The 14,809-nt window shown below is 44.6% G+C and overlaps 1 protein-coding gene and 1 pseudogene across 2 annotated transcripts in view; both read right to left on the bottom strand.

Annotated features, from left to right (window-relative positions):
• LOC308606595 (zinc finger protein 154-like) overlaps positions 1-14,809 on the bottom strand; it is a 318,213-nt gene that overhangs the window by 110,463 nt on the left and 192,941 nt on the right. The gene's annotated exons all lie outside the window — the stretch shown is intronic.
• LOC308606605 (large ribosomal subunit protein eL6-like) lies at positions 8,258-9,095 on the bottom strand (annotated as a pseudogene). Its single transcript has one exon. The product of its transcript is annotated as a large ribosomal subunit protein eL6-like (transcript).

Genomic DNA, 14,809 nt, shown 5'->3' on the forward strand with positions numbered 1-14,809 from the left:
GTAAACTTCTCTTTTATTTCCACAGAGTGGCCAGAGGGGTTTCCCTCACCACTAATCCCCTCTTCAGTGTCTTCCAGACCATAAAGCTTTGCCCCAATTTCTCTAGGTGGGTGGAGCTCAGAATGAGATCCCCAAGGTACATTGGTTTCTGCTGTTTCCCTTGCTGGGTCCTGCATCTCTTGGTAAATATCTTTGTTTCTATCAATCTGAATGGCCCAAAGCACAGCAAAAATATTAGTGTGAAGTATTTCCCTGGTGGCGCAGTGATTAAGAATCCGCCTGCCAATGCAGGGGATACGGGTTCAAGCCCCGGCCCGGGAAGATCCCGCACTCTGCGGAGCAACTAACCCCGTGCGCCACAACTACTGAAGCCCGCGCGCCTAGATCCCGTGCTCCACAACAAGAGAAGCCACTGCAATGAGAAGCCCGCGCACTGCAATGAAGAGTAGCCCCCACTCACAGCCAACTAGGAAAAGCCCGTGCTCAGCAACGAAGACCCAACGCAGACAAAAAATAAATTAATAAAAATAAAAGAATAAAAGTTAAAAAATTAGTGTGAAAATAAATTATGAATATTGTTTCTCACTGAATCCAGACACACTTACCAAGTTTGTAGTTGCAGTAATATTCTTCACGACTGACTTTGTGTGTTTAGGCCTAATGGTCTGCACTAGTGGCTCCATAGCCCTTTGCCTGCACATGCACAAGCACAAGCAGCGAGTCCAACACATCTTCCAGATCTTCTGCTGAGGCCATAGCCACATGTACTATCTTGATCATTATGAGCTCCTTTTCCCCCTTTACTCACTGTCTTCTCTTTTGTCTATTTGGATGCGTCTATTTGCTATTCCAGGCCAGTGGCTGGTGCATACCTCTATGTTTTTGTCTGGGATGGAACCAGCCTGGAGTCTTTTCTCTCTCGTCCTGACCCAACCCACTGAACCCGTCCAAGGACTGACTCCAATGCTTCAGGCTATGGGCAAGTGAAGAGCAAGGAGATAATGTTTATCCTCTTCAACGTAGGAGGGCCAGACCCACGTTGTGTCTGAGTGACTCTGTAGAATGATGTGTCCGTGTCCATGCACCACTTTGGGAGCCGCTGAAATCATATCTTTAGCCTTCAGAAGTAGTTGAGCTTGAAGAAGGCCGAAGTGATTCCTTTCTCAACACTTCGGTGTTGAGATCTGCAGACAAGATTCCCAGAAATCAGCCTTCGGCCTCTTTAAGAAGGAGTTAAGCTCCGCCCCTACGCCCGGAAGTTGGCAGCTCCACTTCCCAGTGTCCCTAGTGGGGCCGTTTAACCTGTGTTCCCTGTCAATGATGCGGCGCGCCGCTTGCCGAAGTCTGTGGATCTGTGGGAACAGCCCAGAATGCCTTCTGCTAAGCGGAAGAGACGCTAAGCCAATGAACACTGGGTAATGGGGGGTGGGTTTGGACCACAGGCTTGGGGCGGGACTTCCAGCGTCGCTCAGGTAGCGGCTGTTTTGTCTGCTGTTGCGTCTGTGCGCTCTGTCACAGCTTCAGGAATGCGGTGTTGGGCCCAAGGTGACGAGAGCGGGAAGGCTCGAGCGTAAAAGTTGTCCCTTCCCAACTGCACAGCGACATATCTGAAGGTCAGCGGTGGTGGATAACAGCTGTGCCCTCGTCCCTATGCTTCTCCACCGCCCCTTACGACCCCGCTCGACCCACACCTGCGATGGCGGTCGCTGCGTGGAGGGGCCCAGCTCAGGTAAATACAGCGTCCTGCAGGTCCTCACCCTACCTTACCCCCACTCGTGTCCTAAGAGTGAGGGGCGCCTGATCACATCACTGCTTCCCAGCCACAAAGACATTTTTAAAAATCTTTCTGAAAGAATATAAAATATTTATTAGATACAAAGGATTAATATTCCTGACTGTGAATTCATGATCTGTTATGGTCAAGAACTACTGAAATCCTCTCTCTTTTCTTTTTTAATATTTATTTAATTTATTTATTTGGTTGCGCCAGGTGGGCTCCTTAGTTGTGGCATGCATATGGGATCTAGCACCCTGACCAGGGATCCAACCCTAGCCCCCTGGTTAAGACTCCTGAGTGTGGAGTCTTAACCACTGTGCTACTAGGGAAGTCCCCCAGAGCCTCTCTTTATTCGACACTTCTTTTTTTTTTTTTTTTTTTTTTTTTTTCAGTACGCGGGCCTCTCACCGCTGTGGCCTCTCCCGTTGCGGAGCACAGGCTCCGGACGTGCAGGCCCAGCAGCCATGGCCCACGAGTCCAGCCGCTCCGCGGCACGTGGGCTCCTCCAGGACCGGGGCACGAACCCGCGTCCCCTGCATCGGCAGGCGGACTCTCAACCACTGCGCCACCAGGGAAGCCCTATTCGACACTTCTTAATGCATCAAAATTGAGAGAACATGAACCCAGGAGAGAAGCATATAATTTTAAGGTAAGAGTTAAAGTCAGCTGTTATTTCTGATAATATAGCAGGGAAGGATCCAGAGCTCACTTATGTACTGAAACAATTTAAAATGCAGGATTTGAAAAACACACAGACATCCTTGATCACCATCTGAGAGTCTGCACTGGAAAAAGGCTTTAAGAGTCTAGCAAATGCAGGAAGGTTTTTGCAGCAAGTTCTCATGTGTTCAGCTCTAGGCAGTCTACACTGGAGAAAGGCCTGACTGGTAGTGCAGTGAATATGGGAAATCTTTTAGCCAAAACTCCTATCTCAGTGACCATTTGAGAGTTCACACTGGAGAAGGCCTTATGAGTGTGGGGAATGTGGCAAAACCTTTATGTACAAATACAAACTTGTCCAGCACCAGAGAACTCACAGCAGCAAAAGGCCTTTAGAGTATAGCTAATGTGGGACATTCTTTAGACAAAACTTCAGCCTCGTTAAATACCAGAGAACTCACACTGGATCAAGGCCTTATAAATGCAGCAAATGTGAGAAGTCATTTAGAAAACACTGCAGCCTAATTCCCCACTGAAAGGTCACACCATGGACAGGTCCCATAGAAGCAAATGTGGGAAATCATCATTTCCAGGTCTCACATTTTTTTTAGTACTAGAAAGTTCACACTTAAGAAAGGTCTTAGATCTGCAGAGAATGTGATTGGTGGTAAAAGTCGTTTCTTTGGACTTCCCTGGTGGCACAGTGGTTAAGAATCCACCTGCCAATACGGGGGACACGGGTTTGATCCCTGATCTGGGAAGATCCCACATGCTGGGGGGCAACTAAGCCCGTGCACCACAACTACTGAGCCTGTGTTCTAGAACCCGCGAGCCACAACTACTGAGCCCGCGTGCTGCAACTGCTGAAGCCCCTGCGCCTAGAGCCTGTGCTCTGCCACAAGAGAAGCCACTGCAATGAGAAGCCCACGCACCACCACAAAGAGTAGCCCCCACTCGCTGCAACTAGAGAAAGCCCGCGCGCAGCAGCGAAGACCCAATGCAGCCAAAAAAACAAAAACGAAAGTCCTTTCTTTTCTGAAATGTGGGGTGAGAGTAGATGATAGTTGATGTCTGCGAGATGTCCTCTTTGGACCAAAATCATCAGCAAATCATCCTCTCCCCCACCACTGCGACCATTAAATCCTCCCACTCACACTTCCCCCTTACCTCATGTCTACCTTCCTCCATGGCTGTTGGCCCCACACAGCTGCTATGAGTTGTTTCCTCCTTAGTGTAGCACCCAGGAACACATGTCTGGAGCCATTCCACATGGTGTCAAATCCCAGCTCTGCTACTTTTGAGCAGTGTGACCCTGGGCAAGTTAATGAACTCTGTACATCAGTTTCCTTCTTGTTAAAATGGGGTAATATGGCATCTACTATGCGAGATTGTTATTAGGATAAAATGTTTAAGAGAAGAGCACAGAACACAGCCTGATGTTGTGGGTGAATTAGTGGTTTTGATCCCTGCTGTCATTAGCATTGTGATCATCCTGCCTGATCTCAGCACCTTGTGGAAATAAAGTCTATACACTTCTATTCCTTGGTCATCAATTTTAAAGATTCACCTATATCTGTTTCGGAACTTCTGTTTCCCTTCTTATTCTCCACAGTAGAAGTCTTGCATCAGGCCATGGCCAATTGCTATAACAGAGTATGCATCATACTTTCTCGTGTCTTCTCTGCAAATTTGCTTCATTTATTTCCTGGATCTTCTCTATCTTAATCACCTCTACTTAACAAAAACTGTGCTCCGATTGGATGAAAAATAAAGCCAACAAAACTATTCTTGGATCTATAATGACCTTTAAATTGTGTTGACTTTACTCATAAAATCAAGCTATTAGAAGAAGTTGAGTAGTTCTTGAAAGGGAAGTGTGTTGTTCCTTTTTTTAATCCCATTTACTCTTTTTGTGTTTTGTTTTTGTTGTTGTTTTTTAGCTGTACCACATGCGGGATTTTAGTTCCCTGACCAGGGAGTGAACCCGTGCCCCCTGCAGTGGAAGTGCGAAGTCTTAACCACTGGACTGCCAGGGAATTCCTTCCATTTACTCTTTATTTCATTTTTTAACTAAAATGTACAATGATGCACACAAATCTTATGGGTTCACTTAGATTTTTACACATGTATAAACCAAAATATTCTTTACTCAGATCAAAATTTAGAATATTTCCAACACTTCGGTAGGTTCCTGGTGGCCCATCCTTGTCAATAGCTCCTCCTACAATGGTAGCCACTATTTACACTATCATCATGGATTTGTTTTGACTGTAATTGAGTGGAAGTAAATGGTGACCTATAAAATTTTCTCTTTTGTGTCTTCCTTGTTTTGAACATTATTATGTCTGTGGCATTCGTCTGTTACAAATACCAGAATTAAGTTAGGATGAGGTCAGAATGCAGTAGTGTAAGCCCTTAATTCAATATAACTGGAATCCATATAAGAACAGAGAATTTGGATACAGTCCTTAGAAGAGAATGCCAGGTGAAGATGAAGGCAGAGATTGGGTTGATGCTTCTGTGTAACAGGAATCATTAGAGATTGTGAGCAAATCATCAGAAGTTTTGGGAAAGTCATGACACAGCTCTCAGAAGGAACCAACCCTGCTGACATCTTGATCTCAGGCTTCTAGCCCCCAGAGCTGTGAGAAAATAGAGGGACCCAGAGACATATGTCACCCTTGTCTACTTGCTTTATGGCTGCCTGATTTTCTTCTCCACATTCTCTCTGATAGCCTGTCTGAATTCCTCTTTCATTTCTGACCAAACTGACTGATCCTCACATCCATTCTAAAGCCTTCACTACACATGCATTGAAGATCAGTAAAGAGTGTGTTGAACTCACAGCTACTGAGCATTCTTTTAGCATCTCTATAGCCATTGTTGACATACACTATTAAAAATTCTTTTGCAGGTGCAGTTTGCTTGTGGAAGTTGATAGGAGTTTTTCTCTAAATTTCTCTCATCACTGAAAGAGATGATTGTCCTTTCCCATATTGTGAACTGAGTCACATAAGAAAAACATGACTGAATGTTTGCAAGTTTCAAATGGCAGGAATGATCAGGGATATGAAGAATCCCCAGATATAAATGTTACTGTGAAGTACAAGCATGTTTTATATGTACTTAATATCCTAATTCCAATAATATCTCACCTCCATTCAGTATAAAGATCTCAGATACTTCTTGGTTCTTAGTGTACCACTTACAAGACATTAAACAGTTTGGTTTAACCAATATTCAGACCACAAACTCTGTGCTGAGTATCTTCATATCCCTTTCTTGGAGAGAAGCATTTTCTTTCTTTTTTTATTTTTATAAATTTATTTATTTATGGCTGCTTTGGGTCTTCGTTGCTGTGCGCAGGCTTTCTCTAGTTGCAGCGAGCGGGGGCTACTCTTCGTTGCGGTGCACGGGCTTCTCATTGCTGTGGTCTCTCTTGTTGCGGAGCACTGGCGCTAGGCATGCGGGCTCTAGAGCGCAGGCTCAGTAGTTGTGGCACACGGGCTTAGTTGCTCCGCGGCATGTGGAATCTTCCCCGACCAGGGCTCGAACCCGTGTCCCCTGTGTTGGCAGGCAGATTCTTAACCACTGCACCACCAGGGAAGTCCGGCATTTTCTTAATTAACTCCAATTACGCTCCTGTAGAATGTTTTTAATCAGAGGAAGGTTAAGAGCCTTTATTTGCTATTGAATGACTACAGTTCTTAAGGGTCAACTGTGGTCAGTAAGGAGGGCAAAATTTGTATTTAAAAGCCTTTCTTGTCTCTAATACAAACTGTTCATTCTTACTCTAAGATGGTCAAACTTTTTAACAAATTAATTTCTAATTTCTCTTAATAGTAATTCTGTTTCTTTCCTTATAGCTCTTACTATATTTTGCTTCATCAATATAATTTTTTGGTATTACTATTCTACTAGTCATTTCTTTTTTTCTGTTTAATTTTAGTATTTAATTAATTAGTTTATTTATTTATTTATTTAGGCTGCTCTGGGTTTTGGTTGTGGCATGTGGGGTCTTTGCTGTGGAATGTGGACTTCTTAGTTGCAGCATGCGAAATCTTAGTTGCAGTGTGTGGGATCTAGTTCCCTGACCAGGGATTGAACACTGGGCTCCCTGTATTGCAAATGAAGAGCCTTACCCACTGGACCACCAGGGAAGTCCCCACTGTTTAATTTTTTCTTTTTGTATGTGAATGTTTATAGTGGCTTTATTCATAATCTCCGATAATTATAAACAACCCAAATATCTTTCAATGGGTATATTTTAGAATAAACAGTGATACATTGATACAATAGAATGCTGACTGACAATAAAAAGAACTATTGAACCATTAAAATGTGAACAAATGTCACAGATATTATGCCAAAAAACATATTACATGGTGTGCTGGAAAAGACAAAACTAGGAAAACAAAAATTTGATCAGTGGTTACTAGGAGTGGAAACTGACTTTTGAAAAAACATGAAGGTACTTTGGTGGTGGTGGTGCTTCCCAAACTGTATAGATGCCACAACACTGCACACAAAAAAATCAACTTTACCAAATGTAAATTATCAATAAACCAACTTAAAAAACCCATCAGTCATTTTTCACCTATCTGTTGCCAAAAACCCAAGTCTAATGACCCATCATTTTAGGGAGCCTGTAGGATAACAAGCACTCTTATACATGAGTATAAATTGGTACAACCTCCATGGAAGGCAGTTTGGCACCATCTACCAAAACTGCCTAAATCCTTTGACTCAGGAAAAAGCTAATTCTTACCTGGTACTTGCTCATCTGTATGCACACTTCAAGTTACTACATCGCACTCCGGTACCCAGTACTTTCTGAAAGTTTGCTATAACCGAAAGAACTTCATTTGTACCTGTCTTTGTTAACTGGAAAAAAATCGAGATTTTCACATTTATGAAAAAAGGCAAAGGGGAAAAACAGCAGTTTGTTTTGCAGAGAGCCACTAAAGACGGCAGCATGTCTGGGCAGTGGGAGTGGCACTGCCAAGCTCTTTCCCTGGGAACTACACTCTGGCATCTCAGCATCCAGAGCCATCACTTTGAATTGTCTGTGAGCATCTGTGTTTTATCCCATTTATGCCTCTTTTAGCAAGATGTGTCATAAGGTAATTTCTTCACTTTTTGCCATTTTGGCTTACAGAAGGTTTCAGAGGCATACTCTTACTTTTGGATAGCAGGGGAAACCTGTATAATTACAAATGATGGAAACCCAACTATCCATAGAATGCACTACTATACTATGCAGCAGTAAAGATGGACACTTCCTATGGAATAATCAAATTCACTTGTTATCTGTATAACAGCATGTACTGCACATGGGGTTTTTGGTTAAAAACGGGGAAAGGTAATTATACTAATTTGTTGTGTATGCTTTAAGAAACTAGATACACAAGAAACTAATAGTAATGACTCTGGAGAAGGACTGAATTGGGCAGAAATGGATGTTAATTCATGGAAAGGGAGGGAAGTTTGTGGCCTGAAGAGCCCACAGTTGTTTCTTATCCATGTACAGTTAATACTGACTTGTTCAGTGATGGCTGGGGAAATGCCACTACTTTGTATTGGTTGGTGCTTTGTGAAAAAGCTGAGAAGACACTTAGGAAGCTAAGAATGTTGATCCAAAGAGGGGATTCCACTGCAGCTGATAGCACTCCCGTCCAATCCCACTCCTTTTAGTAGAGGCTAACATCCCATCAAATTGGCTGAGTCATACCACACCTTCAGGCAGATTAAAAGAGAGAGAGAGAGAAAAGACACAAATGAAATGGACTGAGTTATTTAATTAGGTTCTTTGTAAGAAGTTTAGAACTCTGCTTTGTGAGGATAAATTCTGTTTGTGAGAGCAAACACAGAGCGGAGGTAACCCTGGAGCTGAGGAACAGCTTTGATTCTTCACAGAATTTGTGAGTCCACAGCTTTTTGATCAACCTTGCGCTGCTCTGTAATCTCGTATTTCTCTCTCTGTGTGTTGAAGATCTCACCTTCCTGGTGCCTGGGCTTACGCAGCTTCTTGAAGTAAGCGTCAGTGAGATGTTCTGGGATTTTCACACCACTGGTATCAATTTTGGTGGAAGTGGTAATGACAGATTTCTGGTGTGTTCTCTGCAGAGGATCTCGATTGAGGGACAGAGGGCCAGTCACAAGTAGCAAAGCCACCGATCAGCTGCTTCAGGAAAATGACCCTCTTGCCTCTGTGGCGCCCAGTGAGGATAATCAGAGTGGTCCCAGGAGGGATGCTAGTGCGCAGTTTTCTCACAGGCTTATTGCAGTGACTCAACAGCTTTCAAGGCACATCTTCAGTAGGATGATACCTAGGCATTTTGCAAAGTCTAACCACCTGGGTAACACCATTCTTGTCACCACCAACTGGTTTTGTGACAATAGCAAGGACCTTCATCTTCTTTTTCTTTTCAACCTTGGATTTAGATGCTGAATAGTTCCTCTTGTACAAGGCCTTTCTGGAATACATAGCCGATCGGGAATATCTGCCAATGCCTCTGACCAGGACAGGGTTTCAGCTGCAGTGGGGCTTCCCCTTCTTAGCCTGCTTCACCTTTGTAACCTTGTCACCAGCCTCAGCCTTCTTGGCTTCAGGTTTTTTCTCCTTAGTATCTGGTTTCTCAGCCTTTTCACCTGCCATCTTGCAAGATGGGAAAGAGCCCCTCTGTTTCATTTTAAAGGATGTTAATAGGTTCACCATCTGGGCGGGGTGCTGAAGCAGTCTTGAGGTTTCTACTCCCTACGTTCTGCTGCGATTCATTCTGATTCTCCTCTCTGCACCGTTGCTACCTCCCATTAAGCCCTCACCCTCTCCACCTGGAATATGTATTTAAACTTGACATATATGTCATGTGTTACCATCAAATGCAGGTATGTGTTAAAACTGGGGATATAGTCGGGCACAAAACATAAAAATCCCTACCTGTGTAGTGGTAATGAGCTCCCTTCAGCTTTTGTTTATCTGGTAATGTCTTTATTTCTCCTTCACTTTTAAAAAAAATAATTTATTATTTATTTTTGGCTGCGTTGGGTCTTCGTTGCTGCATGCGGCTTTCTCTAGTTGCGGCGAGTGGGGGCTACCCTTCATTGCGATGCACGGGCTTCTCATTCTGGTGGCTTCTCTTGTTCCGAAGCATGGGCTCTAGGCACATGGGCTTTAGTAGTTGCAGCATGTGGGCTCAGTCGTTGTGGCTGGCGGGCTCTAGAGTGCAGGCTCAGTAGTTGTGGTGCACGGGCTTAGTTGCTCCGTGGCATGTGGAATCTTCCTGGGCCAGGGCTCGAACCTGTGTCCCCTGCATTGGTAGGTGGATTCTTAACCACCACCAAGGAAGCCCTCTCCTCTTTTTTTTTTAAATACATATATGCTCTTTTTTAAATTTTTATTTATTTATTTATTTATTTATTTATTTATTTATGGCTGCATTGGGTCTTCATTGCTGTGCACGGGCTTTCTCTAGTTGCGGTGAGCAGGGGCTACTCTACGTTGCCGTGCATGGGCTTCTCATTGTGGTGGCTTCGCTTGTTGCGGAGTATGGTCTCTAGGCACGTGGGCTCAGTAGTTGTGGCTCACAGGCTTTAGAGCGCAGGCTCAGTATTCGTGGTGCGCTAGCTCGGTAGTTGTGGTACATGGGCTTAGTTGCTCTGCAGCAGGTGGGATCTTCCCGGATCAGGGCTCGAACTCATGTCTCCTGCATTGGCAGATGGATTCTTTTTTTTTTTTTTTTTTTGCTGTACGCGGGTCCCTCACTGCTGTGGCCTCTCCCGCCGCGGAGCACAGGCTCCGGACGCTCAGGCTCAGCGGCCATGGCTCACGGGCCCAGCCGCTCCGCGGCACGTGGGATCCCCCCGGACCGGGGCACGAACCCGCGTCCCCTGCATCGGCAGGCGGACTCTCAACCACTGCGCCACCAGGGAAGCCCGGCAGATGGATTCTTAACCACTGCACCACCAGGGAAGCTCATCCCTCATTTTTTAAAGGGAGTTTTGCCAGGTATAGAATTCTCAGTTGACAGTTTTGTTTTTAATCTCTTTGGGGGAAAGAGGGCTTGGAGCTTACTAGTCCACCATTTTGCTGATGTCACTCCTCACATAGTGTTGTGGTTTTTTTTGTTTTTTTTTGTTTTGTTTTGTTTTTGCGGTACGTGGGCCTCTCACTGTTGTGGCCTCTCCCGTTGTGGAACACAGGCTCCGGACGCTCAGGCTCAGCGGCCATGGCTCACGGGCCCAGCCGCTCCGCGGCACGTGGGATCCCCCCGGACCGGGGCACGAACCCGTGTCCCCTGCATCGGCAGGCGGACTCTCAACCACTGCGCCACCAGGGAAGCCCGGCAGATGGATTCTTAACCACTGCACCACCAGGGAAGCTCATCCCTCATTTTTTAAAGGGAGTTTTGCCAGGTATAGAATTCTCAGTTGACAGTTTTGTTTTTAATCTCTTTGGGGGAAAGAGGGCTTGGAGCTTACTAGTCCACCATTTTGCTGATGTCACTCCTCACATAGTGTTGTGGTTTTTTTTGTTTTTTTTTGTTTTGTTTTGTTTTTGCGGTACGTGGGCCTCTCACTGTTGTGGCCTCTCCCGTTGCGGAACACAGGCTCCGGACGCGCAGGCTCAGCGGCCATGGCTCACGGGCCCAGCCGCTCCGCGGCATGTGGGATCCTCCCAGACCGGGGCACGAACCCGTGTCCCCTGCATCGGCAGGCAGACTCTCAACCACTGCGCCACCAGGGAAGCCCTCACATAGTGTTTTAATTGCAACTTTTTTAACTTAAAAAAAGAAATCTGGATTGGATGACCTGGTGACACAGTAAAAACTTGGTCAGAACTAGGAGAAAACTAGGAAAAAGAGCACACTATGTTTTTGCCTTTTCCTGTTTGTACATCTGTCCATATGTCATTTCTTTTAAGAAGTTTTTAGAAACAACCTGTATGTAATTTCAAAATTTAAATAAATTTTTTACTGAAAATATTGTCATGGAAATGTTTGATCTTTATTTCCTTCTCTTATTTATTAATGTAGAACACTGTCATATTGACTTTAGTTTTCATTGGAAATAATTCCTCTTTTTTGGTTAAATCCAAAATTTGGTACACAGGTTTATTTTAGTTTTGTTTTCATTTATGTGACTATATCTTAAACTATTTTGTTATATCTATTCAGGCACTATAATTACATAATTCTAAAACAAAAACAAAACAAGTACATTCTGAACACTATACTTCTCATCTCACAGGTGCCCCTTGTATACAGTTTTTATTTTTCCATTATTAAGATATAAATACATAAATATATAGAAATGCATAAACTATATGAATTATATTCACTTTCTTGCCAAAATAAAGCTAACTGCACAAAGTATTCTGATAGTTACTGACAGTTTAGGTCTGCATAGTTGAAATAACTTACTCCTCATGTCCACAGCTGCCCAGTGCTCTCTTAGGAGGATGCACCCTGATTTATTCAATCTTGGTTATTACCAAAAATGCTGCAAAAATAGTTTTGTGTTTGTGAAAAAATCTGTTTTTAACATTTATATTAAGTTGGAATAATTGTTAGGAGAGCAAACAAATTTACTGGCTCTAATAACAGGTACTCAATATTTTATAGTCTCCAGAGTCCTCTGATTGCAATAATATCAAACTCCGACCTTCCCTCTAAATTTAAAAATAATGGTTTTTACTAATCTAAATGTGAGTATTAATTTCCTCACTCAGACTAAGTCTGGGATGCTTGGAACTTTCTCACTCCTTTATCTGTATAACTTCACTTTGGTCTCTGTATACATTCTTCCATCCACTGACTTGATTCTTAATCAGCAGGTCATGGCCAGCTCTTTGGTGCTTTCCCTCCAAAGAAATCCCTCAGATAATAGCAGCTTTTGGATGACAATATTGCCTGTATGATTTTGGATGTAAAGTTCTATTTACACTGAACGGGCAGAGGGGTTTCCCTTAGCACCACCTGCCTCTTGAGTGACTTCTAGGCCATTAAGCTTTGTCCAGTTCCTTTACCACCTGTCACACTTGGGGCATAGTCTCCACTTTTCCCAGTTGTCCAAGCTGGCAGAGGGGTCCTGTGTGGGGGTCAAGCCACCAGGGTGAGCCCTGGACTCTGGCTGAGAACAGTGCCAGCCCTTTACCACACAACTGCTGAGACAATCTCGGGATTGGCCTGAGGGAGCAGGACCTGTCCAGGACAATGTAACCATCACCAAGGCTTCCTGCTATCCTCAAAGTACTGTGGCCAAATGCCGCCCCAACTTTGTAACCCAGACTTACCTGCATCCCAGGACCCTAAGAGGACATCTTCACCTCTTCTCTTTCATTCTAATGTACTTTTAATTTAGCACTTCTTTCATGTTTTCTGTCTGTGTTCCTTAAATGGTCGAAAACTCACAAGGGCAGGCTTGTTTGTCTTGTTTTCTGACTTTTCTTGTGCACCTACAGTAGTGCCTGAAACTCAGTAGATGCTCACTGAACATTTACTAAAGAACTGAGGGACTTCCATGGTGGGGCACCAGTTAAGAATCCGCCTGCCAATGCAGGGGACACGGATTTGATCACTGGTCCGGGAAGATCCCACATGCTATGGAGCAACTAAGCCAATGCTCCACAACTACTGAGCCTGCGCTCTAGAGCCTGCGAGCCACAGCTACTGAAGCCTGCACACCTACAGCCTGTGCTCCGCAACAAGAGAAGCCATCGCAATGAGAAGCCCGCGCACCGCAATGAAGAGTAGCCCTTGCTCTGGGCAACTAGAGAAGGCCCGCACGCAGTAACGAAGACCCCTAAATAAATAAATAAATAAATAAATAAAATTTATTAAACATGACACCCTAGATTCCACATCCATTTTTGCTTTTTACTGTTAAGGCTACTTTGAAAGTCCTTTTAAGCTATACTTCAAAGTATTAATGTTTTCACGAATGAAAAAATAATCACATTTCTAAAACAAAATCCTGAGTGGCCAAAGTTTTAGCATAGCCACTGCTCAGATAACTGTCTCTTCTCAGACTCCAATGTGTCCTGTTCAGTTTTCTTTGAGATCTTAACTTTTGTTTTTTAATCCTCTACTGATATTTTCCCAGAGCTATCCAGCCATTATCTTTAAATAAGTACATAATCATTAGTGGCTTTCAGTGATTTTCACTTCACAACTTTTTCTGGAATAATCTCAGCTCCCCATGCCCACGCAATCTCTGCTATAACAGTAGGAATGATAATCACTTCTCATCAAAGAGATCAGATTTTGGTGTCCCCCCAATTTTTTGTTTTGTTTTGTTTTTTCACAGTTTAATTTATTCATTTTTCAATAAGTTTAAATCCTTGAGGGGTATGGCATCACACAGATTCTGTGTCCACGGCCTTGGCAGCAAGGTTGCTTGGGAATTCGGCAAGAACCATGCCACTGTCTCCGTGAACACAAGCTACCTTTCCCCATGTTACTCTGGTTTTGTTCGGTTTTCCACCAGGAGTTACTTTGTTTTCTTTGCTTTGTACACGTAAGCACGTTTCTTGCATGGATATTTAGAATTCTGTTTCATTTAGAGCGTAGACCCCTTCAATTTTTTAAAAAATATAAATTTATTTATTTATTTTTGGCTGCATTGGGTCTTCGTTGCTGCGTGCGGGCTTTCTCTGGTTGCGGTGAGCGGGGGCTACTCTTCATTGTGGTGCTCTGGTTTCTCATTGTGGTGGTCCCTCCTGCTGCGGAGCACAGGCTCCAGGAGCACGGGCTTCAGCAGTCGCGGCATGCATGCTCAGTAGTTGCGGCGCACGGGCCCAGCCGCTCCGCGGCACGTGGGATCCTCCCAGACCAGGGACAGAATCCGTGTCCCCCGCACAGGCAGGCGGACTCTCAACCACTGCGCCACCAGGGAAGTCCCAGACCCCTTCAATTTTAAGAGCTATGTGCTCCCTCTGGTTCCGGAGACTGGGCTTATAGCCAGCAAAAATGGCCTTGGACCACAGCCTTCCAGGCATATTTGTCCTTTAGAAGTCCTGTTCCCAGCGGGCCTCCACAGTCTTCAAGATGGTTGAAATAGAAAAGCCGATGTCCCAAACTTTTATCTCGGGGTTCTGGTATCTTTGTACAGGTGCTCTAACCGGGCCACTTTACCGGGCGGTCCAGGTGAGCAGCGCTCCACGCTCGGTCCCAGAGTTGTTGGAACTACATTTCCCAGAGGACGCTGCGCCGGGGGCCTTCGGCGTTAAGCCAATTAAAGCTCAGGAGGAGGGCACTTCCCTGCGAGAGCATCGCGTAGGGGCGGGACTTCCGGCATTCTCCTCGTGGCGGTCGTTTTGTAGGCGTTTGGGGGCTGTTCGCTCGGTCTCAGGTTCCGCAGCGGCGAGTCGAG

The sequence above is a fragment of the Mesoplodon bidens genome, assembly GCF_964165515.1.
Source record: "Mesoplodon bidens genome assembly, chromosome: 18".
Taxonomy (NCBI): Eukaryota; Metazoa; Chordata; class Mammalia; order Artiodactyla; family Ziphiidae; genus Mesoplodon; species Mesoplodon bidens.